General features: G+C 43.7%; 1 protein-coding gene across 1 annotated transcript in view; it reads left to right on the forward strand.

Moving 5' to 3' along the window:
- The first annotated feature begins 1,879 nt into the window (after positions 1-1,879).
- Positions 1,880-25,212, forward strand: part of OSGIN1 (oxidative stress induced growth inhibitor 1) — a 50,856-nt gene continuing 27,523 nt past the window's right edge. The window contains exon 1 of the mRNA XM_077288174.1: positions 1,880-1,992. The gene's annotated coding sequence lies outside the window, so the exon portion shown is untranslated. The remainder of the gene's footprint in view (positions 1,993-25,212) is intronic.

Here is a 25,212-nt window from a genome sequence, read left to right on the forward strand (position 1 = left end):
CGTGGTGGTGGTGAGTGCGGGCGGCTGTGCGTGGCGGTGGTGAGTGCGGGTGGATGTGCGTGGCGGTGGTGAGTGCGGGCGGCTGTGCGTGGCGGTGGCGAGTGCGGGCGGCTGTGCGTGGTGGTGGTGAGTGCGGGCGGCTGTGCGTGGCAGTGGTGAGTGCGGTTGGCTGTGCATGGCGGTGCTGAGTGCAGGCGGCTGTGCGTGGCCGTGCTGAGTGCGGGCGGCTGTGCGTGGCGGTGCTGAGTGCGGGCGGCTGTGCGTGGCCATGCTGAGTGCGGGCGGCTGTGCGTGGCGGTGCTGTGCTTGGCGGTGCTGAGTGCGGGCGGCTGTGCGTGGTGGTACTGTGCTTGGTGGTGCTGAGTGCGGGCGGCTGTGCGTGGCTGTGGTGAGTGCGGGCGGCTGTGCGTGGCGGTGGTGAGTGCGGGCGACTGTGCGTTGCGGTGGTGAGTGCGGGTGGCTGTGCGTGGCGGTGGTGAGTGTGGGCGGCTGTGCGTGGCGGTGGTGAGTGTGGGCAGCTGTGCGTGGCGGTGGTGAGTGCGGGCGGCTGTGCGTGGCGGTGGTGAGTGCGGGCGGCTGTGCGTGGCGGTGGTGAGTGCGGGCGGCTGTGCTGGGCGGTGGTGAGTGCGGCCGGCTGTGCTGGGCGCCGAGTGCTGGCGGCCTGAGCAGGCGGGGACACCGGCGCGCTGGGGGGGGGGTCAGGTGCCGGAGTTGCCGCTAGCTCAGGCCCCCGGCACTTGCTATATTTACCTGTCCCCCGTTCCACTGCTGCGCTCCGCTCCATCTTCCGGGTCCTCTGCCTGTGACTGTTCAGTCAGAGGGCGGCGCGCATTAAGCGCGTCATCGCGCCCTCTGAACCGTTCAGTTCAGAGGGCGCGATGACGCGTTAATGCTCGCCGCCCTCTGACTGAACAGTCGCAGGCGGAGGATGGAGCAGCGCGCATCACTGGAACGGGGACAGGTAAATATAGCATATACTCACCCTCCTGGCACATCCCTGCTTCTCCGTTGGAGATCGCGGTGTGCGTTCAGCGCTTACGCATACCGCGATCTCCTGGGAGCGTCACTCTGTGGGGTCCAGACTGCGCCGGCGCTTGCGCTTGCGCAGTCTATAAAGGCTTCGGACAGAGAGACGCTCCCAGCGTTATATTATAGATATATATATATATATATATATATATATATATATATATATATATATATATATATTTATTTATTTTTTTAATGCTTGTAAATAACATAACGTAAATGTATAAAAAAAATGGACACTAACACTGAGCTGAGATTCTGTCAATTGGTCAAAGACTAGTTTGGTTTAACCCTACGAAGTCCACATTTACAGTATAAGATCTGCATCTCACAGTCCACGCTCCATTTAGTGACACATTTGCATCTGTATCTCGCGTCCTTTTACAGAGCTACGTTTTTCTTTTTATTCTTTGGTCCCACATTTTGTTCGTGCTTTGCGATACGCTTCTGAAAATATAAGGCATTTACCAGCAGTCCTATGTAAAAATAGGGTGATTACATAACAACTGTGTCGCATGACCAAGCCGGCTCTGCTGCATCTGCTATTTGTGCAGAACTTCCTCCTACAAAACGGCTTTGCACGACATGCGAAAAGGAAAATGACGTGAACCCTACTGCGAGAAGGTCCTGATTTCCCACCACAGCCTGCTCATTTCCAGAATGTTCTTTCCTCATTGGGTCGGGCTTGTCAGCCCACATGCTCGCTTTATCTGCCAGCCTCATCACTGTCATGCTGTTATGTCACTGAGGCTGAGCCCATTCATAAGCTCAGTAACATGAGCCATGCTGACTCATGCTTATCCCATGAAATGTGCAAGACCTCCTCCAAGTCCTGCTCCACCTCCTACAACAGCTACCTGCTCCCTCTATATAGAGCAGGGAGAGCGCTCTGCTGCACATGGATAGACCTGAGCACTGCCCTATATAGGACTGTGACCACCTGACTGCAGGATTCTGCAACAGGTAAGCAACTGATGGAACTGAGCACAATATTCCTTATTTATGGAGTTCTTACAGGGTTCTGCAATGGAACTGCATGTAAATGCTGAAGAAATCAATGAGTGCTGGACATTCTATGGTGAAGTGTGGTTCTCAGGTGCTGAGGTTGGCTCTGCACCTGCATTAATGTCCATACAGACCAGTTATCACTAAGACTACTGTTCCCAGCATGTTCTGGCCGCCAATGCATGGTAGGAGTTATAGTTGTCCAAAATGTGAAAAAAACTGGTAAGACTGTAATATATACAGACCACACAAGCGTATATTTCTGCAATATTCGCGATACGGATAAGCTATTCAATTCATTGTATGCAATAATTGTAGACAATAACAATGCTTGATGACTGTAATTGTGGAATAGCAAAACACGACGTCCCACCTGCAAATGCTGCATCATAGAGTACATGCGGAGATTGCACTTTATAAAAAAATCGATCATTGTACTTTAAAATTGGCCTCTGCAACAATTGAAAGGTACTTTTGGTGCACACACTTGTATATTGTGTCAGGAAACTGTCCAGATTCTCCTGCTCTGTTCTTCATCAACATTCTGCCAGCACTATAGGTGCAGGAATTTACTTTATCCTACTTGACAGCATATTTTATGTTTGCTATTATCCTGAATAAGTTTGCCTCTCTGCTATATAATTTTGCAGTTTGACAGATGAAAGCAGGATCAAAGAAAGACAAGTTTACTGTTCATAACCAGACTCTGCTTCTCTGCTGCTAGAGATGGATTACACTTCACAACAGGCAGACAGAAGGGAGACATCGTGAGTGATTTTGGGGGTGAAAAAGTCATGTTGGATCACTAGTGGACTAGGACAGTAAAGGGCCCTTGTGCAAGCACAATATATGGACACTTTGCAGTCTAGTAGCTCGTCATAATGCACAATTCCACCTACGTTGGAAGTGGAAAGTGCCCTCTGAACTCTGCGGCCGCACAGGTTGTAACTGTTGTATGTCCATCCCTGTGTTGGATAAGTGAAGTATTTTGTATTTGTCATTGCAATGAACATCAACTGAGCAGATTTTTACTGACATGACAGTGACCTTTGAATGATATAATGGTGATTGCCATTTTCACTCTTAGATTTTTTAGCAATTCTGAAATCCTGAGTAATGTGAGAAATACAGGTTGCTATGGCCTGGCAGCCACTATAAAAGCTCTTGCAATGAAGCAGTGTACATCCAACAACCAGATTGTCTTTGACCGGTTAACATTACCAGAAACATTTAGCTTGCCAGCAGTCAAAAAAGAGACTTTTGGGTAAGACTTGCTGGCAAGAATAGCCACAGTAGAATGCAGTATTAGGAATGTGTGTGTATAATATCATCTCACTAGTCTGGAATGTTCACATTCTGTCTCAGCGCCATGAATGCTCTGGTGAGAGCACATTACAGTGATAATATAAGAAGACCATAAAACGCACTGTAAAGCTGCACATCATATCTATAGTCACTGAGTAACAAACCATTGTACCAAGTAGATGCAATAACACAATCAGAGTGAACAGAAGCACAGTCCTGTGGTGAGATATCACACAGTTAATATACCACCAGCACCTCTGACAAGTTGTGCACTGAATAGAAAACTATAAGAAGTATATATATATATATATATATATATATATATATATACTGTATATATATATATATATATATATATATATATATATATATTAAGTTCCTTAAAGGGAACAGTTTTTTGCTACCTCATTTGAACATTTGAAAGCAGTGTAATGTAGGCAAAGAGAAGCTGAATCCAAGGATGTATCACTTAGATTACTGGGTGCAGCCGTTCTAATACAATCAGAGCTTTTAGATATACAAGCAGAGCTGTGAAAGTTAACCCCGCCCACACCAGGCTCTCCGAGTACAAAGTCCATAGCCAGTGAACTTCTGATCACAGAATGGGGGTGACGGATTAGTCCGCCAATGTTAATCTCTTAGTGATAAAACCTTCACAGTTAGTAAACAACAGCACACACTTTGACAAGCGACACATCCCTGAAATCTGTGTTTTAGCCTCTTTCTCTTGCTGTCTTCAGATTACATCGAAAAAAAAGCTTTCTGACAGATTCTCCACTTTTTGGAGCATTTTTTATTTTACCTAAACGCATTTGTTTTGGGCTATAAATTATTTTTGCAATTGGTATTCATTAAAAATGTTGCGCCGTTGGCTTTTACAGGATCTTTGTTTTGCTACACATTTAAAGTTGATGTGGTCTGTAGTCATGAATCAGCTGAGAGGAGCTCAGCAAAAGATAAGTTACAAATGCTCCTGACAAACCGTCAGAACGAGCTTGCTGATGGATGGTCAATTAGCTCATTCTGCATCTACCGTGCCACACAGAGAGTATAGAAGGCAAACGGCGTCAAAAATTAATTGCAACATAATTGCAAAAATGATTTTTAGCCAAAAAATGCAAGCATGCAAATAAAAAAATAAAATAAAATTGTCCTGAACCCCTCCAGTATCCTGTCATAAGGCCAGACGTTCCCCATTTTGCTCTTGTTTTACTCTTGCTGCTCCCATGACTATTTTTTATTTTTTTTTTAAATCTGCCATGCGAATCCAAAGATAGGGCTTATTATTTAGTGACCACCGACCCCCCTTGAGGCTGTAAAAATGTTATTAAATACAAATATGGAACTGTATGAAAAAACAACAACAAACCAGAATACTCAGAAGATCTCAGTCACCATTGAGAATGAAGTGGATAAAAAGTTCTCCATTCTGTTATCAGACCCTAACTATTCAATAAGATATTCTCTCTCCGCAGGATGCAACAGGTGGACAGGTGATAAAGGGCTTTTCTGGTGAAAATAACTTAACAGTACTCTCTTTCACATGTGTTAGTTGAAGAATGGTTAGATCTGTAATTATTATATCTAGCTGTGACGCTGAGTCACTTCTCAAGGCCAAGCCATGACACTTGATAGTCAAGGAGTCAGAGGTCAAAAGCCAGGAGGGTACATCATAAATTGAAAGAAGAAGAAAAGGCTTAGGCGGGTAATGTTCCGAGGTCAGAATACCAGGAGAATAGTGGATCAGAGCAGAAGGGGTTAAACAGACGGACAGTCAGAATGAGGTCCAGGTCAGGCAAAGAAAACTCTACAAACAGAACGCAAGGCACAGGGAGACAAACCATGCAGTAAGTGAATGTACATCTGGCGGAGGTCTGGGAGTAACAGCCCAGTTAAGTAGCCTGAAAATCACCTCAGACAATGAACACCTGGAGACAGCCAGCACCTCTCAGTCTCAGATTGGATGGCACAGCTGTCAATCAACACACTGACAGCTCAGCATGCCCCTGCACCAAACTGGATGACTGAGCTGTCAATCAAACTACTGACACCTTCGGCATGCTCCTATACTAAATTGGATGGCTGAGCTGTCAGTAACTGTATCCAAGACAGACTGACACTAGCTACTTTCAGAGGACCTCTCACCATGTCATAACAGCCCAGTTTTTGCTCTAATTTTATTATTTCTGCTCTCCTGAGTATTCTAGTACTCTGTGTGTTTTTCACAAGGTAATTATGAGAGCAGCCTAAAGACACGCCCCCAAAGATCCGGTGAGTAATGCCGCCTTGTAAAGACCATAAAATAAGCACTGAATAAAATGGCCCATATGTCTGAATCCAAATGGCAAAAAAAAAAATCACAACAGAATACTCAGGAGAGCAGCAAGAACTAAATAAGACCAAAAACTGGCCACATGACATAGTGACGGGTCCTCTTTAAGTAGCTAGATGTATTCATTATAGATGTAGCCTTTCTTATACTCAGAAACAAGAAAAAAGTTACAGGGGTTTTCTGGTGAAAACAAGTTTTCACCTATCCACCCATCCGATCATGTGGGCAGGTGATAACGTATCGGTGGAGGTCCGACGGTTGGGACCTGCACCAATCTGCAGAATGGGGAACTTTTGCCCTTGCTAGAACTGAGTGGCATTGCCCGTGGCAGTACTCCACTGCATTCATGTTCTATATAGCCCTTTAGGGAATGAATTGAGCATACGTCAGACATCCACACTGCCGCTTCAATCTGATAAGAAGAAAAGTTCCCCATTCTGCCAATCGGTGCGGGTCACAGCAGTTGTGCCCCCCATCCACCACTGATCAATAAGTTAGTTCCTATGCTGCTGATTGATAACAGCTTATTTTAAATGGAGAGCCCCTTTAATGTGACACAACAAAGCCAATGCATTTCTATTGTTAGGAGTGAAATGACAGCATTCTGCCGGGATAGGCTTCATTGTGATGTCTTTGACAATTGAAGAACAACTACATGCTCTAATCTTCGGATGGTCATTATCATCAGAGTCCGTGTCCCACACTTTTTTCTACATTGTTGTGCATTTTGCGGTGTTCTTTATTCATCATCACTGAAGCAAATGTCAGTAGCTGACAGAACACAGTTCTACAAGAATTTCCAAAAAAATGCGCTGTATTCACCCTACACCGGTCTATCACTGGGTTTCTGCCACTGCCCTGGTCTCAGTTACATGAACCTCACTGCAGCCAATCGCTGAGCTCAGCAGCGCTGGCTGCCCGTTTAATAGGCATGGTCTGCTCAGAGCAGCGGAACTCAATGATTCGCTGCAGCAATGCTGACGTGACATCACCACTTCGGCCAAGTCACAGAGAACGGTGCAGCTGCACATTTTCTTTTTTTACAACAAACTGTACAATTTATAAAAAAAAAGGTTTCTGAAAGAGGACAACCCCTTTAATGCATTTATTCTACTGTATGCTATTTCTACAATGTGATTGTATTAAATTTAATTTATTTCAAGTATAAATGCATATCACTGGTCTATTGGTCAGATGAAGCCCAAGTGACGGCGAAACGGCTGTTACCCCATCCGACACCATATAACTGTCGCCCGTGATATGCACTTATTTTGTAAATAAAGGAAATTTAATTATGCAGTGGGGTGAATGCCATAAGTTCATCTCTCATTATTACATTTTTTTGTACATCATCTGTGTCTGTTTTGTAACTGAGAATAATATAAAGTAATACTCATAGACTATAAGGCCGGGGTCACACATGCGAGTTTTACGGACGTAAGAGCGCAGAAACTACGTCCGTAAAACTCGCATTACATACGGCACAATTATTCTCAATGGGGCTGCTCCTATTAGCCGTATATTACGGTTCAGTATTATACGGCTTTCTACGGCTGTACAAAATCGCAGCATGCTGCGTTTGTCAGCGTATTGCGCAAATAATACGCCAATGAAAGTCTATGGGGGCGAGAAAAATACGGATTCCACACGGACCTGCAGTGTGACTTGCGAGAAATACGCAGCGGTGTTAGTGAAAAGTCGGTAATTCAATTGCCGGCTTTTTCCTTCTCCTTCACAAACCCGACATGATATGAGACATGGTTTACATACAGTAAACCATCTCATATCCCCCTTTTTTTTGCATATTCCACACTACTAATGTTAGTAGTGTGTATGTGCAAAATTTGTGCACTGTAGCTGCTAAAATAAAGGGTTAAATGGTGGAAACAATTGGCGTGGGCTCCCGCGCAATTTTCTCCGCCAGAGTGGTAAAGCCAGTGACTGAGGGCAGATATTAATAGCCAGGAGAGGGTCCATGGTTATTGCCCCCCCCGTGGCTAAAAACATCTGCCCCCAGCCACCCCAGAAAAGGCACATCTGGAAGATGCGCCTATTCTGGCACTTGGCCACTCTCTTCCCACTCCCTGTAGCAGTGGGATATGGGGTAATGAAGGGTTAATGCCACCTTGCTATTGTAAGGTGACATTAAGCCAGATTAATAATGGAGAGGCGTCAATTATGACACCTATCCATTATTAATCCAATTGTAGGAAAGGGTTAAAAAACACACACACATGATTAAAAAGGATTTTAATGAAGTAAACACAGCGGTTGTTGTAATAATTTATTGTTCTCGCAATCCATTTGCAAACCCTCGCTTGGCAAAATAATAAACGCACAATATACATACCTTCTGATGTCAGATCACGTCCCACGATGTAATCCATCTGAAGGGGTTAACTAATATTACAGGCAGGAGCCCTGCTAAATGCAGCGGTGCTCGTGTCTGTAATCCCCCGGCGAATTAATGAAATGTAGGTCATTGACCTACATTTCCTTCAGTCGCGGTGATGCGCCCCCTGGTGGATGTCCTCATATGACCTGGAGCGTGGGAAAAAGTTCCCAGGCTGCAGTTCATGAGAACATCCACCAGAGGGCGCCTCACCGCGACTCAATGTAAGTACAGATCCAGCTTTCCTTTCAGCACCCGGGGATTACAGGCACGAGCGAGTGGTTTATCGCAGCTCGTGCCTGTAATATTAGTTAACCCCTTCAGATGGAATACTTCGTGGGACGTGATCTGACATCAGAAGGTATGTATCTTGTGCGTTTATTATTTTGCCAAGCGAGGGCCTGGAAATGGATTGCGAGAACAATAAATTATTACAACAACCGCTGTGTTTATTTCATTAAAATCCTTTTTAATAATGTGTGTGTGTGTTTTTTAACCCTTTCCAACAATTGGATTAATAATGGATAGGTGTCATAATTGACGCCTCTCCATTATTAATCTGGCTTAATGTCACCTTACAATAGCAAGGTGGCATTAACCCTTCATTACCCCATATCCCACCGCTACAGGGAGTGGGAAGAGAGTGGCCAAGTGCCAGAATAGGCGCATCTTCCAGAAGTGCCTTTTCTGGGGTGGCTGGGGGCAGATGTTTTTAGCCACGGGGGGGCCAATAACCATGGACCCTCTCCTGGCTATTAATATCTGCCCTCAGTCACTGGCTTTACCATTCTGGCGGAGAAAATTGTGCGGGAGCCCACGCCAATTTTTTCCGCCATTTAACCCTTTATTTCAGCAGCTACAGCGCTGAAATTTTGCACATACACACTACTAACATTAGTAGTGTGGAATATGCAAAAAAAAGGGGGATATGAGATGGTTTACTGTGTGTAAACCATGTCTCATATCCTGTCGGGTTTGTGCAGGAGAAATGAAAAGCCGGCAATTGAATTACCGGCTGTTCACAGATATCGCGCTGAATGAAATCTAAATACAGAATATATATATATGTGTCTCAATGACTTTATATATATATATATATATATATATATATATATATATATACACTCACTGGCCACTTTATTAGGTACACCTGTCCAACTTCTTGTTAACACTTAATTTCTAATCAGCCAATCACATGGCGGCAACTCAGTGCATTTAGGCATGTAGACATGGTCAAGACAATCTCCTGCAGTTCAAACCGAGCATCAGTATGGGGAAGAAAGGTGATTTGAGTGCCTTTGAACGTGGCATGGTTGTTGGTGCCAGAAGGGCTGGTCTGAGTATTTCAGAAACTGCTGATCTACTGGGATTTTCACGCACAACCATCTCTAGGGTTTACAGAGAATGGTCTGAAAACGAAAAAAAATTCAGTGAGCGGCAGTTCTGTGGGCGGAAATGCCTTGTTGATGCCAGAGGTCAGAGGAGAATGGGCAGACTGGTTCGAGCTGATAGAAAGGCAACAGTGACTCAAATCGCCACCCGTTACAACCAAGGTAGGCCTAAGAGCATCTCTGAACGCACAGTGCGTCGAACTTTGAGGCAGATGGGCTACAGCAGCAGAAGACCACACCGGGTATCACTCCTTTCAGCTAAGAACAGGAAACTGAGGCTACAATTTGTACAAGCTCATCGAAATTGGACAGTAGCAGATTGGAAAAACGTTGCTTGGTCTGATGAGTCTCGATTTCTGCTGCGACATTCGGATGGTAGGGTCAGAATTTGGCGTAAACAACATGAAAGCATGGATCCATCCTGCCTTGTATGGAGCATCTTTGGGATGTGCAGCCGACAAATCTGCGGCAACTGTGTGATGCCATCATGTCAATATGGACCAAAATCTCTGAGGAATGCTTCCAGCACCTTGTTGAATCTATGCCACTAAGAATTGAGGCAGTTCTGAAGGCAAAAGGGGGTCCAACCCGTTACTAGCATGGTGTACCTAATAAAGTGGCCGGTGAGTGTATATATATATACTGTATATATGTTTTCCCTAACATTTGAGCACATAAATCCATTAGATGTCGGTTTTGCAAGCCTGCGCAAAATACGCTGACACACCCTGACTACGGATCAATATTTTGGGAACATTTCTCCGTATTACGGCCGTAGTACGGACGTATAATACGTGGCGTATTGTCTTACGCCAAGTGTGACTCCAGCCTTATAGGCATTTATTTACCTGACATGGCTGCTTAATAGTCTTGGTAGGTGTGACCACCGGAGATTAGGCAGTGTCTTTCTGATACAATTCAATAAGGATTCTGCAGAGTCACTGTTACTAAGGTTGTTAAAGCCATTAAATTTATATATATATATATATATATATATATATATATATATATATATATATATATATATAGTGGGGCAAAGAAGTATTTAGTCAGTCAGCAATAGTGCAAGTTCCACCACTTAAAAAGATGAGAGGCGTCTGTAATTTACATCATAGGTAGACCTCAACTATGGGAGACAAACTGAGAAAAAAAAATCCAGAAAATCACATTGTCTGTTTTTTTATCATTTTATTTGCATATTATGGTGGAAAACAAGTATTTGGTCAGAAACAAACAATCAAGATTTCTGGCTCTCACAGACCTGTAACTTCTTCTTTAAGAGTCTCCTCTTTCCTCCACTCATTACCTGTAGTAATGGCACCTGTTTAAACTTGTTATCAGTATAAAAAGACACCCTCAAACAGTCTGACTCCAAACTCCACTATGGTGAAGACCAAAGAGCTGTCAAAGGACACCAGAAACAAAATTGTAGCCCTGCACCAGGCTGGGAAGACTGAATCTGCAATAGCCAACCAGCTTGGAGTGAAGAAATCAACAGTGGGAGCAATAATTAGAAAATGGAAGACATTCAAGACCACTGATAATCTCCCTCGATCTGGGGCTCCACGCAAAATCCCACCCCGTGGAGTCAGAATGATCACAAGAACGGTGAGCAAAAATCCCAGAACAACGCGGGGGGACCTAGTGAATGAACTGCAGAGAGCTGGGACCAATGTAACAAGGCCTACCATAAGTAACACACTACGCCACCATGGACTCAGATCCTGCAGTGCCAGACGTGTCCCACTGCTTAAGCCAGTACATGTCCGGGCCCGTCTGAAGTTTGCTAGAGAGCATTTGGATGATCCAGAGGAGTTTTGGGAGAATGTCCTATGGTCTGATGAAACCAAACTGGAACTGTTTGGTAGAAACACAACTTGTCGTGTTTGGAGGAAAAAGAATACTGAGTTGCATCCATCAAACACCATACCTACTGTAAAGCATGGTGGTGGAAACATCATGCTTTGGGGCTGTTTCTCTGCAAAGGGGCCAGGACGACTGATCCGGGTACATGAAAGAATGAATGGGGCCATGTATCGTGAGATTTTGAGTGCAAACCTCCTTCCATCAGCAAGGGCATTGAAGATGAAACGTGGCTGGGTCTTTCAACATGACAATGATCCAAAGCACACCGCCAGGGCAACGAAGGAGTGGCTTCGTAAGAAGCATTTCAAGGTCCTGGAGTGGCCTAGCCAGTCTCCAGATCTCAACCCTATAGAAAACCTTTGGAGGGAGTTGAAAGTCCGTGTTGCCAAGCGAAAAGCCAAAAACATCACTGCTCTAGAGGAGATCTGCATGGAGGAATGGGCCAACATACCAACAACAGTGTGTGGCAACCTTGTGAAGACTTACAGAAAACGTTTGACCTCTGTCATTGCCAACAAAGGATGTATTACAAAGTATTGAGATGAAATTTTGTTTCTGACCAAATACTTATTTTCCACCATAATATACAAATAAAATGATAAAAAAAACAGACAATGTGATTTTCTGGATTTTTTTTTCTCAGTTTGTCTCCCATAGTTGAGGTCTACCTATGATGTAAATTACAGACGCCTCTCATCTTTTTAAGTGGTGGAACTTGCACTATTGCTGACTGACTAAATACTTTTTTGCCCCACTGTATATATATACACTAGCTGAAGAGCCCGGCGTTGCCTGGGCATAGTAAGTATCTGTGGTTAGTTATAGCACCTCACTTCTCTTATTTTCCCATCATGCCTCTCATTTTCCCCCTCACATCTTTCATTTTCCCCTCACATCTCTCATTTTCCCCTTCACTCCTCTTATTTTCCCCCTCACTCCTCTCATTCCCCCTCACTCCTCTCATTCCCCAGTAACACTTGTCATTCCGACTTCACATCTGTCATTTTCCGATCACTCCAGTATTTTCCCTCACTCCTCTCATTTTGCACTCACACCTCTTCATTTTCATCTCACACCTCTCATTTTCTTCTTACACCTCTCATTTTCACCTCAGTATATACATGTTTGTCATCTCTCTTATATATAGTATACACCTGTATGTCATCTCCTGTATATAGTATATACCTGTATGTCATCTCCCCTGTATATAGTATATACCTGCATGTCATCTCCCCTGTAAATAGTATATACCTGCTGTATGTCATCTCCTCCTGTATATTGTATATACCTATGTGTCATCTCCTCCTGTATATAGTATATACCTGTATGTCATCTCTTCTGTATATAGTATATACCTGTATGTCATTTCCACCTATATATAGTATATACCTGTATGTCATCTCCGGTATATAGTATATACCTGTATGTCATCTCCCCTGTATATAGTATATACCTGCTGTATGTCATCTCCTCCTCTATATACCTAAGAGTCATCTTCTCTTTTATATAGTATATACCTGCTGTATGTCATCTCCTCCTGTATATAGTATATATGTGTGTCATCTCCTCCTGTATATAGTATATACATGTATGTCATCTCCTACATATAGTATATACCTGTATGTCATCTCCTCCTGTATATAGTATATATCTGTAAGTCATCTCCTCCTGTATATAGTATATACCTGTGAGTCATCTGCTCCTGTATATAGTATATACCTGTGTGTCATCTCCCCTGTATAGTATGTACCTGTATGTCATCTCCTCCTGTATTAGACCTCATTCACACATTATTTGATCAGCATTTTTACCTCAGTATTTGTAAGCTAAATTGGCAGCCTGATAAATCCCCAGCCTACAGGAAGCCCTCCCCCCTGGCAGTATATATTAGCTCACACATACACATAATAGACAGGTCATGTGATTGACAGCTGCCGTATTTCCTATATGGTACATTTGTGCTCTTGTAGTTTGTCTGCTTATTAATCAGATTTTTATTTTTGAAGGATAATACCAGACTTGTGTGTGTTTTAGAGCGAGTTTCATGTGTCACGTTGTGTGTGTTGAGTTGCGTGTGGCGACATGCATGTAGAGACTTTTGTGAGATGAGTTTTGTGTGGCGACATGCGTGTAGCAACTTTTTGTGTGTCGAGTTGCATGTGACAGGTTAGTGTAGCAAGTTGTGTGCAGCAAGTTTTGCGTGTGGCGAGTTTTATGTGTGGTGCGTTTTAAGTATGTGCAAGTTTTGTGTGAGGCAACTTTTGCATGTGTAGCAACTTTTGTGCATGTGGCAATTTTTCCGAGTGTGCAAGTTTTGCGTGTGGCGAGTTTTCCATGAGGTGAGTTTTGCATGTGTGGCAAGTTTTGCGTGAGCCTAGTTTTGCATGTGTCGAGTTTTGCATGTGGCGAATTTAACGTGTGGCGAGTTTTGAGCGATGACTTTTGTGTTTTGACTTTTACGTGGCAAGGTTGGTGTATGTGTGGTGAAATGTGTGCTGAGGGTGATGTATGTGTTCAAACACGTGGTAGTGTGTGGCGCATTTTGTGTGTTAATACCCCCGTGTGTGGTGAGTATCCCATATCGGGGCCCCACCTTAGCAACTGTACGGTATATACTCTTTGGCGCCATCGCTCTCATTCTTTAAGTCCCCATTGTTCACATCTGGCAGCTGTCAATTTGCCTCCAACACTTTTCCTTTCACTTTTTCCCCATTATGTAGATAGGGGCAAAATCGATTGGTGAATTGGAAAGCGTGGGGTTAAAATTTCACCTCACAACATAGCCTATGACGCTCTCGGGGTCCAGACGTGTGACTGTGCAAAATTTTGTGGCTGTAGCTGTGACGGTGCAGATGCCAATCCCGGAAATACACTGTGTTCCAAATTATTATGCAAATAGGATTTAAGTGTCATAAAGATTTAATTTTTTTGTTTTTCAAATAAACTCGTGGATGGTAATGTGTCTCAGGGCTCAATGGATCACTGAAATCAATCTTAAACACATGGGATAATTAGTTTTCCAGGTGATTCTAATTAAAAGAAAACTACTTAAAAATGATGTTCCACATTATTATGCAGGTCACAGGTTTCAAGCAATATGGGAAATAAAAAGGATCTCTCTGCTGCTGAAAAGCGTTAAATAGTGCAATGCCTTGGTGAAGGGATGAAAACATTAGAAATTTCCTGAAAACTTAAGAGTGATCAATCGTACTGTTAAGAGATTTGTGGCTGTATCTGAGCACAGATGTGTTTGTGCTGATAAAGGCATAATGAGGAAGGTTTCTGCCAGGCAAGTTCATCGGATTAAGAGAGCAGCTGCTAAAAAGCCATTACAAAGCAGCAAACATATATTTGAAGCTGCTGGAGCCTCTGGAGTCCCTCGATCCACAAGGTGTAGGATCCTTCAAAGGCTTGCTGTGGTGCATAAACCTACTATTCGGCCACCCTTAAACAGTGTTCACAAGCAGAAATGGTTGCATTGGGCCCACACATACATGAAGACTAATTTCCAAACATTCTTGTTTACTGATAAGTGTTGAGCAACCCTGGATGGTCCAAATGGATGGAGTAGTGGATGGTTGGTGGATGGCCACCATGTCCCAACAAGGCTGCAACAACAGCAAGGGGGTGGAGGAGTCATGTTTTGGGCCGGAATCATGGAGAAACAGCTGGTAGGGCCCTTTAAGGTTCCTGAAGGTGTGAAAATGACCTCTGCAAAGTATATAGAGTTTCTGACTGACAACTTTCCTCCATGGTATAAAAAGCAGAAATGTTCCTTCAGGAGCAAAATCATCTTCATGCTGACAATGCACCATCTCATGCTGCAAAGAATACCTCTGAGTAATTGGCTGCTATGGGCATAAAAGGAGATAAACTCATGGTGTGGCCACCAACCTTTGGAGTATCATCAAGCAAAAGATCTATGAGGGTGGGAGGCAGTTCACATCCAAACAGCAGCTCTGGGAGGCTATTCTGACTTCATGCAAAGAAATACAAGCAGAAACTCTCCAAAAACTCACAAGTTCAATGGATGCAAGAATTGTGAAGGTGATATCAAAGAAGGGTCCTATGTTAACATGTAACTTGGCCTGTTAGGATGTTTTGGAGTTAAATAGCTTTTTTGTTCAGTGAATGTGACCTCCTAATGCTGCAAATTCCACAAATGAGCATTTTCAGTTCTTTAAAACATATCAAATGTTTAGAAATTGTACTGTGCTTAATAATTTGGAACAGTGCATTTTGAGTTTTTATTCATTTTGGAGATTATACTGTTATCATTGGGAGGTTTCTTCAATAAAATTCGATGTATACTCTAACGGGTGATGACTTTTATTAGACTGACTGTCATTTGCACCGACCATTTAGGAAAATCAGAGAAAAATGTCATTTGCATAATAATTTGGAACATAGTGTACACACACACATGCACACACACATTCAGCTTTATATATTAGATATATATACATACATACATATATATATATATATATATAATAATAATAATAATCTTTATTTTTATATAGCGCTAACATATTCCGCAGCGCTTTACAGTTTGCACACATTATCATTGCTGTCCCCATTGGGGCTCACAATCTAAATTCTCTATCAGTATGTCTTTGGAATGTGGGAGGAAACCGGAGTGCCTGGAGGAAACCCACGCAAACATGGAGAGAACATACAAACTCTTTGCAGATGTAGTCCTTGGTGGGGTTTGAACCCAGGACTCCAGCGCTGCAAGGCTGCAGTGCTATCCACTGAGCCACCGTGCTGCCCATATATATATACACAGTGGGGGAAATAAGTATTTGATCCCTTGCTGATTGTGTAAGTTTGCCCACTGACAAAGACATGAACAGTCTATCATTTTAAGGGTAGATTAATTTTAACATTGAGAGATAGAATATCAAAAATAAAATCCAGAAAATCACATTGTATAAATTATATAAATTTATTTGTATTTTGTAGTGAGAATTAAGTATTTGATCCCTCTGGCAAACAAGACTTAATACTTGGTGGCAAAACCCTTGTTGGCAAGCACAGCAGTCAGATATAATTTGTAGTTGATGATGAGGTTTGCTCACATGTCAGGAAGAATTTTGGTCCACTCCTCTGTGCAGATCATCTCTAAATCACTAAGATTTTGAGGCTGTCACTTGGCAACTCGGAGCTTCAACTCCCTCCATAAGTTGTCTATAGTATTAAGGTCTGGAGACTGGCTAGGCCACTCCATGACCTTAATGTGCTTCTTTTTGAGTCACTCCTTTGTTGCCTTGGCTGTATGTTTTGGGTCATTGTCTTGCTGGAAGACCCAGCCACGACCCATTTTTAATGTCCTAGCGGATGGAATGAGGTTGTCACTCAGGATTTTACGATACATGGCTCCATCCATTCTTCCATTGATGCAGTGAAGTAGTCCTGTGCCCTTAGCACAGAAACACCCATAAAACATAATATTTCCACCTCCATGCTTGACAGTGTGGATGTTGTTCTTTGGGTCATAGGCAGCATTTCTCTTCCTACAAACACAGCGAGTTGAGCTAATGTCAAAGAGATCAATTTTGTCTCATGTGACCACAGCACATTCTCCCAATCACTCATAGAATTATACAGGTGTTCATAGGCAAACTTCAGATGGGCCTGCACATCTTCTTGAGCAGGGGACCTTGCGGGCACTGCAGGTTTTTAAACCTTTGTGGTGTAATGTGTTACCAAAGGTTTTCTTGGTGACTGTGGTCCCAGCTGCCTTTAGATCTTTAACAAGTTCCCCCATGTAGTTTTAGGTTGAACTCTCACCTTCCTCATGATCAAGGATATCCCACGAGGTGAGATTTTGCATGGTGCCCCAGATCGATGTTGATTGATAGTCATTTTGTATTTCTTACTATTTTCTTACTATTGCACCCAGCATCTTACTTATGGTTTTGTAGCCCATTCCAGCTTTCTGCAGGTCTATGATCTTGTCCCTGACATCCTTAAACAGCTTTGGCAAAAATTGAGAGAGCACTACAAAATGTTCAGTTTGTCTGATTTTTCTCTTTATAGGTATATTTTTGAGTAAACTGTAAATTGTTCTTTTATTCTATAAACCATACCTCCCAACTTTTGAAGATGGGAAAGAGGGACAAAGGGTAAATTTTAGGCCACGCCTCTGACCACACCCATTCATAATTAGTCACACCCATATCCACGACCCAACCACACCCATTTAGCACTGCCGATCACACTGTTTCATATACAATAATTATAAACAAAAAAATATGGCCTCACAGTGCCCCATACTGTATAATGACCGCACATGATGCTCCATACTGTATAATGACCGCACATGATGCTCCATACTGTATAATGACCGCACATGACGCTCCATACTGTATAATGACTGCACATGATGCTCCATACTGTATAATGAACGCACATGATGCTCCATACTGTATAATGACCGCACATGATGCTCCATACTGTATAGTGGCTGCACATGATGCTCTATACTGTATAATGACTGCACATTATGCTCCATACTGTATAATGACTGCACATGATGCTCCATACTGTATAATGACTGCACATGATGCTCCATACTGTATAATGGCCACACAGTTCTCCATGCTGTATAATGATCCCACATGATGCTTAATACTGCATACTGACCCCCCTCCTGTATGTATGGCTCATATTCCCCCCCCCCCGTATGTATGGCTCATATTCCCCCCTCGTATGCATGGCTCATATTTTCCCCCCCTATGCATGACCCAACTTTTGTAAAAAAAAAAAAAAAAACAGCCACAAACCTTGCTCAGGTGCCGCCCCCTGCATTGTCCCCGCCCTAGGCACGTAGTGCGGGACAACTAATGTCCCTCCCGGGATCGCGGGGCTGACTGTCAAAAAATGTTCTTCTTTGTTTGATGGCTTGGCATTATCCATTATCCCCTTCATTACATTCCAGAGGTTTTCAATAGGGTCCAGGTGTGGAGATTGGGCTGCCCATGACAGGGTTTTGATGTGGTGGTCTCTTAATTTTTGCCAGAGCTATATATAAATATATATATATATATATATATATATATATATATATATATATATATATATATATATACAGTACAGACCAAAAGTTTGGACACACCTTCTCATTTCAAGATTTTTCTGTATTTTCATGACTATGAAAATTGTACATTCATACTGAAGGCATCAAAACTATGAGTTAACACATGTGGAATTATATACTTAACAAAAAAGTGTGAAACAACTGAAAATATGTCTTATATTCTAGGTTCTTCAAAGTAGCCACCTTTTGCTTTGATGACTGCTTTGCACACTCTTGGCATTCTCTTGATGAGCTTCAAGAGGTAGTCACCTGAAATGGTTTTCACTTCACAGGTGTGTCCTGTCAGGTTTAATAAGTGGGATTTCTTGGCTTATAAATAGTGTTGGGACCATCAGTTGTGTGAGTGCAGAAGTCTGGTGGATACACAGCTGATAGTCTAACTGAATAGACTGTTAGAATTTGAATTATGGCAAGAAAAAAGCTAAGTAAAGAAAAAAGAGTGGCCATCATTACTTTAAGAAATGAAGGTCAGTCAGTCCAAAAAATTGGGCAAACTTTGAAAGTGTCCCCAAGTTCAGTGGCAAAAACCATCAAGAGCTACAAAGAAACTGGCTCACATGCGGACCACCCCAGGAAAGGAAGACCAAGAGTCACCTCTGCTTCTGAGGATAAGTTTATCCGAGTCACCAGCCTCAGAAATGGCAGGTTAACAGCAGCTCAGATTAGAGACCAGGTCAATGCCACACAGAGTTCTAGCAGCAGACACATCTCTACAACAACTGTTAAGAGGAGACTTTGTGCCTCAGGCCTTCATGGTAAAATAGCTGCTAGGAAACCACTGCAAAGGACAGGCAACAAGCAGAAGAGACTTGTTTGGCCTAAAGAACAAAAGGAATGGACATTAGACCAGTGGAAATCTGTGCTTTGGTCTGATGAGTCCAAATTTGAGATCTTTGGTTCCAACCACCGTGTCTTTGTGCGACGCAGAAAAGGTGAACGGATGGAGTCTACATCCCTGGTTCCCACCGTGAAGCATGGAGGAGGAGGTGTGATGGTGTGGGGGTGCTTTGCTGGTGACACTGTTGGGGATTTATTCAAAATTGAAGGCACACTGAACCAGCATGGCTACCACAGAATCTTGCAGCTGCATGCTATTCCATCCGGTTTGCGTTTAGTTGGACCATCATTTAGTTTTCAACAGGACAATGACCCCAAACACACCTCCAGGCTGTGTAAGGGCTATTTGACCAAGAAGGAAAGTGATGGGGTGCTACGCCAGATGACCTGGCTTCCACAGTCACCAGACCTGAACCCAATCAAGATGGTTTGGGGTGAGCTGGACCTCAGAGTGAAGGCAAAAGGGCCAACATGTGCTAAGCATCTCTGGGAACCCCTTCAAGATTGTTGGAAGACCATTTCCGGTGACTACCTCTTGAAGCTCATCAAGAGAATGCCAAGAGTGTGCAAAGCAGTCATCAAAGCAAAAGGTGGCTACTTTGAATAACCTAGAATATAAGACATATTTTAAGTTGTTTCACACTTTTATGTTAAGTATATAATTCCACATGTGTTAATTCATAGTTTTGATGCCATCAGTGTGAATGTACAATTTTCATAGTCAGGAAAATACAGAAAAATCTTTAAATGAGAAGGTGTGTCCAAACTTTTGGTCTGTACTGTATATATAATATATAGTGGATCGTATGCTCTATTTTTCTGGTTATGTACCAAGGTTATTCCACCTTTTCTGATCCAAGAGTCACACTGTCATATTAAACTTATCACAAAGGCTGCAATAAAACGTGATGGTGTATTACCATCTGAGACACTCTGCATGTCATGTCGAAAATATAAGATTGTAAATTCTTTCCAAGTGCAAAACTTGCTAGGTGGGTCACACATAGACCTGAAGAGCAGCTTCAAGCTTCAATAGCTTCCAATGGTGGGTGACATGTCTCCCTGCCCGAGAGGTGGTGTAGCCAATGTAATGTGTATTAATGCACAACCCTGCACTTTGGCCAACCAAGAATGCAGAAGTATAAATTCTCATTTCCTTAAACATTTGTTGACAGAGCCTTACTCTCATGTATGAATATTTGCATCTCACATGTCACATGTAGGACCTCCACGTACGGCGGTGCCTGAGCGGGACCTGCGCTCCTTTTCTCCACGTAGCCTTTATTTACAAACTCATGGTTGTATGAAGAAGCACGTGCCAGAAAGGTCACATGGTTAGGTGTGGTTCCACATTTCTGTATGCAGAGTAATGATTAATGAGGGCAGAACAGTTGAGCTGCAAGGATCCAGGAGGAGGGGAGTGTAAGTGATATCGGGCTGATAATAACTATATAAAAAGTCATGTAGCGTTTAGAACTTTATTGCCACCAACTAAAAGTGCACCAGCAGTCTCATAATATTGATACTGTAATGATGAGCTCACCCTTCAGTCAGAGTCCTTATCACTCTTTGGTCAGAGTCCTAGTAAGGTTGCAGTCAGTTGGCCGTACTACACGCGCAAGGATGGCATCACAATTCTCGGACTGGCCATCGGCTCTCCTAACCTGAACATGTATTTCTATGCAGCTGTCACGATCTGGTCAGAAGAGCCGACAGCCAAGTCCAAGGTTTTCAATGTGATCCTCGCACAAGTAATATGGTCATCTGACTACGTCCTTACACTGAGGTACAGGTGGGAGATTTTTCACATCATGACTATGAAAAATTGTCATTCAGAACTCTAGGAAAGCTACATAACAAATGTGTACAGCTAGCATTACATCCCTTGCTGGTGAATAACTAGGCAGTTTTCTATTTAGGCCTCTCGGAAAAGGACAACCCTCCTAAAATGTGCATCTACGACCATAATGGTCACCAAGTTTAAGATATAATTAAGAAATAATGGAGTAAAATTCATTATGTGATGAAACTTACCATCAGGGTTCCTCTCAATATCCAATAAACTATCTAGTTAAAAAACCCCTTATGGTGGGCGCACACAACATCTTTTCCAGGCGAGTGAATCTGGCAAGTTTTTCAAAAGGAAGATGTTTCAGGAAAAGCTGGCATTTTTTACTTGAAATATCTTAAAACCATTAGTCCGAGGTCCGTCAGAAAATAACGGCACATCGCTGGCGCGTGCCGAAAATGGCATGCACTAGTGATGAGCTACAGATCAGATTCACATTGCCGTCAATGGGTGCGCTAACGGACCCATTGCATGGCGTTAATTGCGACAATTTCGCCATGCAACGCAGTCCGTTAGCGTTAACCCATTAACGCAATGTGAACCTAGCCTAAGGTTTCATCTACACAAAACTCTGAAAGCTCGTTCAGACATTCCAGGATGCCTCGGTAAAGGCTTAGCACTATAGTAGAGGGTGTGAGTTTGGTTACATCAAATAATCGCCTCCGGCATTCTGCGCTGCAGCAGCCATTCATTCCAGGGACTTTATGGAAAGGTAAATTGTACACGTTTGTCAGATACAAAAGGAATGTTCTTCATATTATATAACCAGCCTTTCGCTCAAGTAGCAACATCTTTCTAATACCTGAGATCACCTTAGAGATATTCTTTCATGTGCTAAGTAACATCAAAGGTTGACCTGCTGCCAGAACAAAAAGAGAAGCTGCAGTCCCTAGAGCACTAGAATCTCAAGTCTATTTGTCACATACAGTCTTATGACATTTAAAGTGTTATATTTATTGTGAAATAAGCTAAACACCCGCATTGTACAATGATCTGCAACTCACACGGAAGGAAAATTTTATTGGCCTTAAAGGAGTTATCTACTTTTAAGCTACAAGTCTGCAGTCACTCAGTGTAAGGCTGGTTTCACACTTGCGTTTTGATCTGCAGCGTTTTAGCACTAAAAAACTCATGCGTTTTTTTTCTATACTTAACATTAAAAACGCATGCATTTTTTTAGCATGCTTTTTGACGCGTTTTCGGCAACGCATGCGTTTTTTGACGCGTGCGTTTAGTTGCAGAAATGCAACCTGTAGTAATTTCTAGCTGCGTTTTTTTGCCGCAAAAAAACGCATGCGTTTATTCGCGGCAAAAAAAAGCATTGCTGTCTATGTAAACGCATGCGTTTTTAAGCACATGCGTTTGCTTGCGTTAAAAACGCATGCATTTTTATAGAAAAACACAAGAAAACACAAGAAAAAACAAGAAAACCCTAACCCTAACCACAAGAAAAAACAAGAAAACCCTAACCCTAACCCTAAACACAAGAAAAAACAAGAAAACCCTAACCCTAACCCTAGGGTTACTAGGGATCCTAACCCTTAGGGTTAGGGTTAGGATCCCTAGGGTTAGGGTTAGGATCCCTAGGGTTAGGGTTAGGGTTAGGATTCCTAGGGTTACTAGGGATCCTAACCCTAACCCTAACCCTAACCCTAGCTATTTCTGTTTATAGTGGGTTTTCTAGTTGATTTTGATGATTGGCAGCTGTCACACTCTTCTCAGCATGCGTTTAAAAAACGCAAACGCAGGAAAAAACGCATGTAAACGCGGCAAAACGCCGCAGTTTTTTTTCTGCATGCAAAAACGCATGCGTCTAAAAAACGCGGCGTTTTTCCGCGTTTACATTCGTTTTTTCACCACATGCGGTTTTTTAAAAAACGCTGCAGATCAAAACGCAAGTGTGAAACCAGCCTAACAGACATATGCAGGAAATGCAAGCCGACCACCCTATGGTAACGGACATATGCAGGAAATGCAGGCCAACCACCCTATGGTGAGCAGCGGACATATGCAGGAAATGCAGGCCGACCACCATATGGTGAGTAACGGACATGTGCAGAAAATGCAGGCCGACCACCCTATGGTGAGTAACGGACATGTGCAGGAAATGCAGGCAGATCCCCCTATGGTGAGTCACAGACATGTGCAAGAAATGCAGGCTGACCACCCTATGGTGAGTAACAGACATGTGCATGAAATGCAGGCCGACCACCCTATGGTGAGTCACGGACATGTGCAGGAAATGCAGGCCGACCATCCTATGGTGAGTCACAGACATGTGCAGGAAATGCAGGGCAACCACCCTATGGTGAGTAACAGACATGTGCAGGAAATGCAGGCCGACCACCCTATGGTAAGTAACGGACATGTGCAGGAAATGCAGGCCGACCAACCTATGGTGAGTCATGGACATGTGCAGGAAATGCAGGGCAACCACCCTACGGTGAGTAACAGACATGTGCAGGAAATGCAGGCCGACCACCCTATGGTGAGTAACGGACATGTGCAGGAAATTCAGTCCGACCACCCTATGGTGAGTCACAGACATGTGCAGGAAAGGCAGGCCGACCACCCTATGGTGCGTAACTGACATGTGAAGGAAATGCACGCCGACCACCCTATGGTGAGTGACGGACATGTGCAGGAAATGCCGGTTGACCACCCTATGGTGAGTATCGGACATGTGCAGAAAATGCAGGCTGACCAACCTATGGTGAGTAACGGACATGTACATGAAATGCAGGCCGACCACCCTATGGTGAGTAACGGACATGTGCATGAAATGCAGGCCAACCACCCTATGGTGAGTAACGGACATGTGCAGGAAATGCAGGCCGACCGACCTATGGTGAGTAACGGACATGTACATGAAATGCAGGCCGACCACCCTATGGTGAGTAACGGACATGTGCAGGAAATGCAGGTCGACCACCCTATGGTGAATAACGGACATGTGCAGGAAATGCAGGCCAACCACCCTATGGTGAGTAACGGACATGTGCAGGAAATGCAGGCAGATCCCCCTATGGTGAGTCACAGACATGTGCAAGAAATGCAGGCTGACCACCCTATGGTGAGTAACAGACATGTGCATGAAATGCAGGCCGACCACCCTATGGTGAGTCACGGACATGTGCAGGAAATGCAGGCCGACCATCCTATGGTGAGTCACAGACATGTGCAGGAAATGCAGGGCAACCACCCTATGGTGAGTAACAGACATGTGCAGGAAATGCAGGCCGACCACCCTATGGTAAGTAACGGACATGTGCAGGAAATGCAGGCCGACCAACCTATGGTGAGTCATGGACATGTGCAGGAAATGCAGGGCAACCACCCTACGGTGAGTAACAGACATGTGCAGGAAATGCAGGCCGACCACCCTATGGTGAGTAACGGACATGTGCAGGAAATTCAGTCCGACCACCCTATGGTGAGTCACAGACATGTGCAGGAAAGGCAGGCCGACCACCCTATGGTGCGTAACTGACATGTGAAGGAAATGCACGCCGACCACCCTATGGTGAGTGACGGACATGTGCAGGAAATGCCGGTTGACCACCCTATGGTGAGTATCGGACATGTGCAGAAAATGCAGGCTGACCAACCTATGGTGAGTAACGGACATGTGCAGGAAATGCAGGTCGACCACCCTATGGTGAATAACGGACATGTGCAGGAAATGCAGGCCAACCACCCTATGGTGAGTAACGGACATGTGCAGGAAATGCAGGCCGACCAACCTATGGTGAGTCATGGACATGTGCAGGAAATGCAGGGCTACCACCCTATGGTGAGTAACACACATGTGCAGGAAATGCAGGCCGACCACCCTATGGTGAGTAACGGACATGTGCAGGAAATTCAGGCCGACCACCCTATGGTGAGTCACAGACATGTGCAGGAAATGCAGGCCGACCAAGCTATGGTGCGTAACTGACATGTGCAGGAAATGCAGGCCGACCACCCTATGGTGAGTAACGGACATGTGCAGGAAATGCAGGCCGACCACCCTATGGTGAGTCACGGACATGTACAGGAAATGCAGGCCGATCACCCTCTTGTGAGTAACGGACATATGCAGGAAATGCAGGCCGACCACCC

Source organism: Ranitomeya variabilis, chromosome 2, assembly GCF_051348905.1.
Source record: "Ranitomeya variabilis isolate aRanVar5 chromosome 2, aRanVar5.hap1, whole genome shotgun sequence".
Classification (NCBI taxonomy): Eukaryota; Metazoa; Chordata; class Amphibia; order Anura; family Dendrobatidae; genus Ranitomeya; species Ranitomeya variabilis.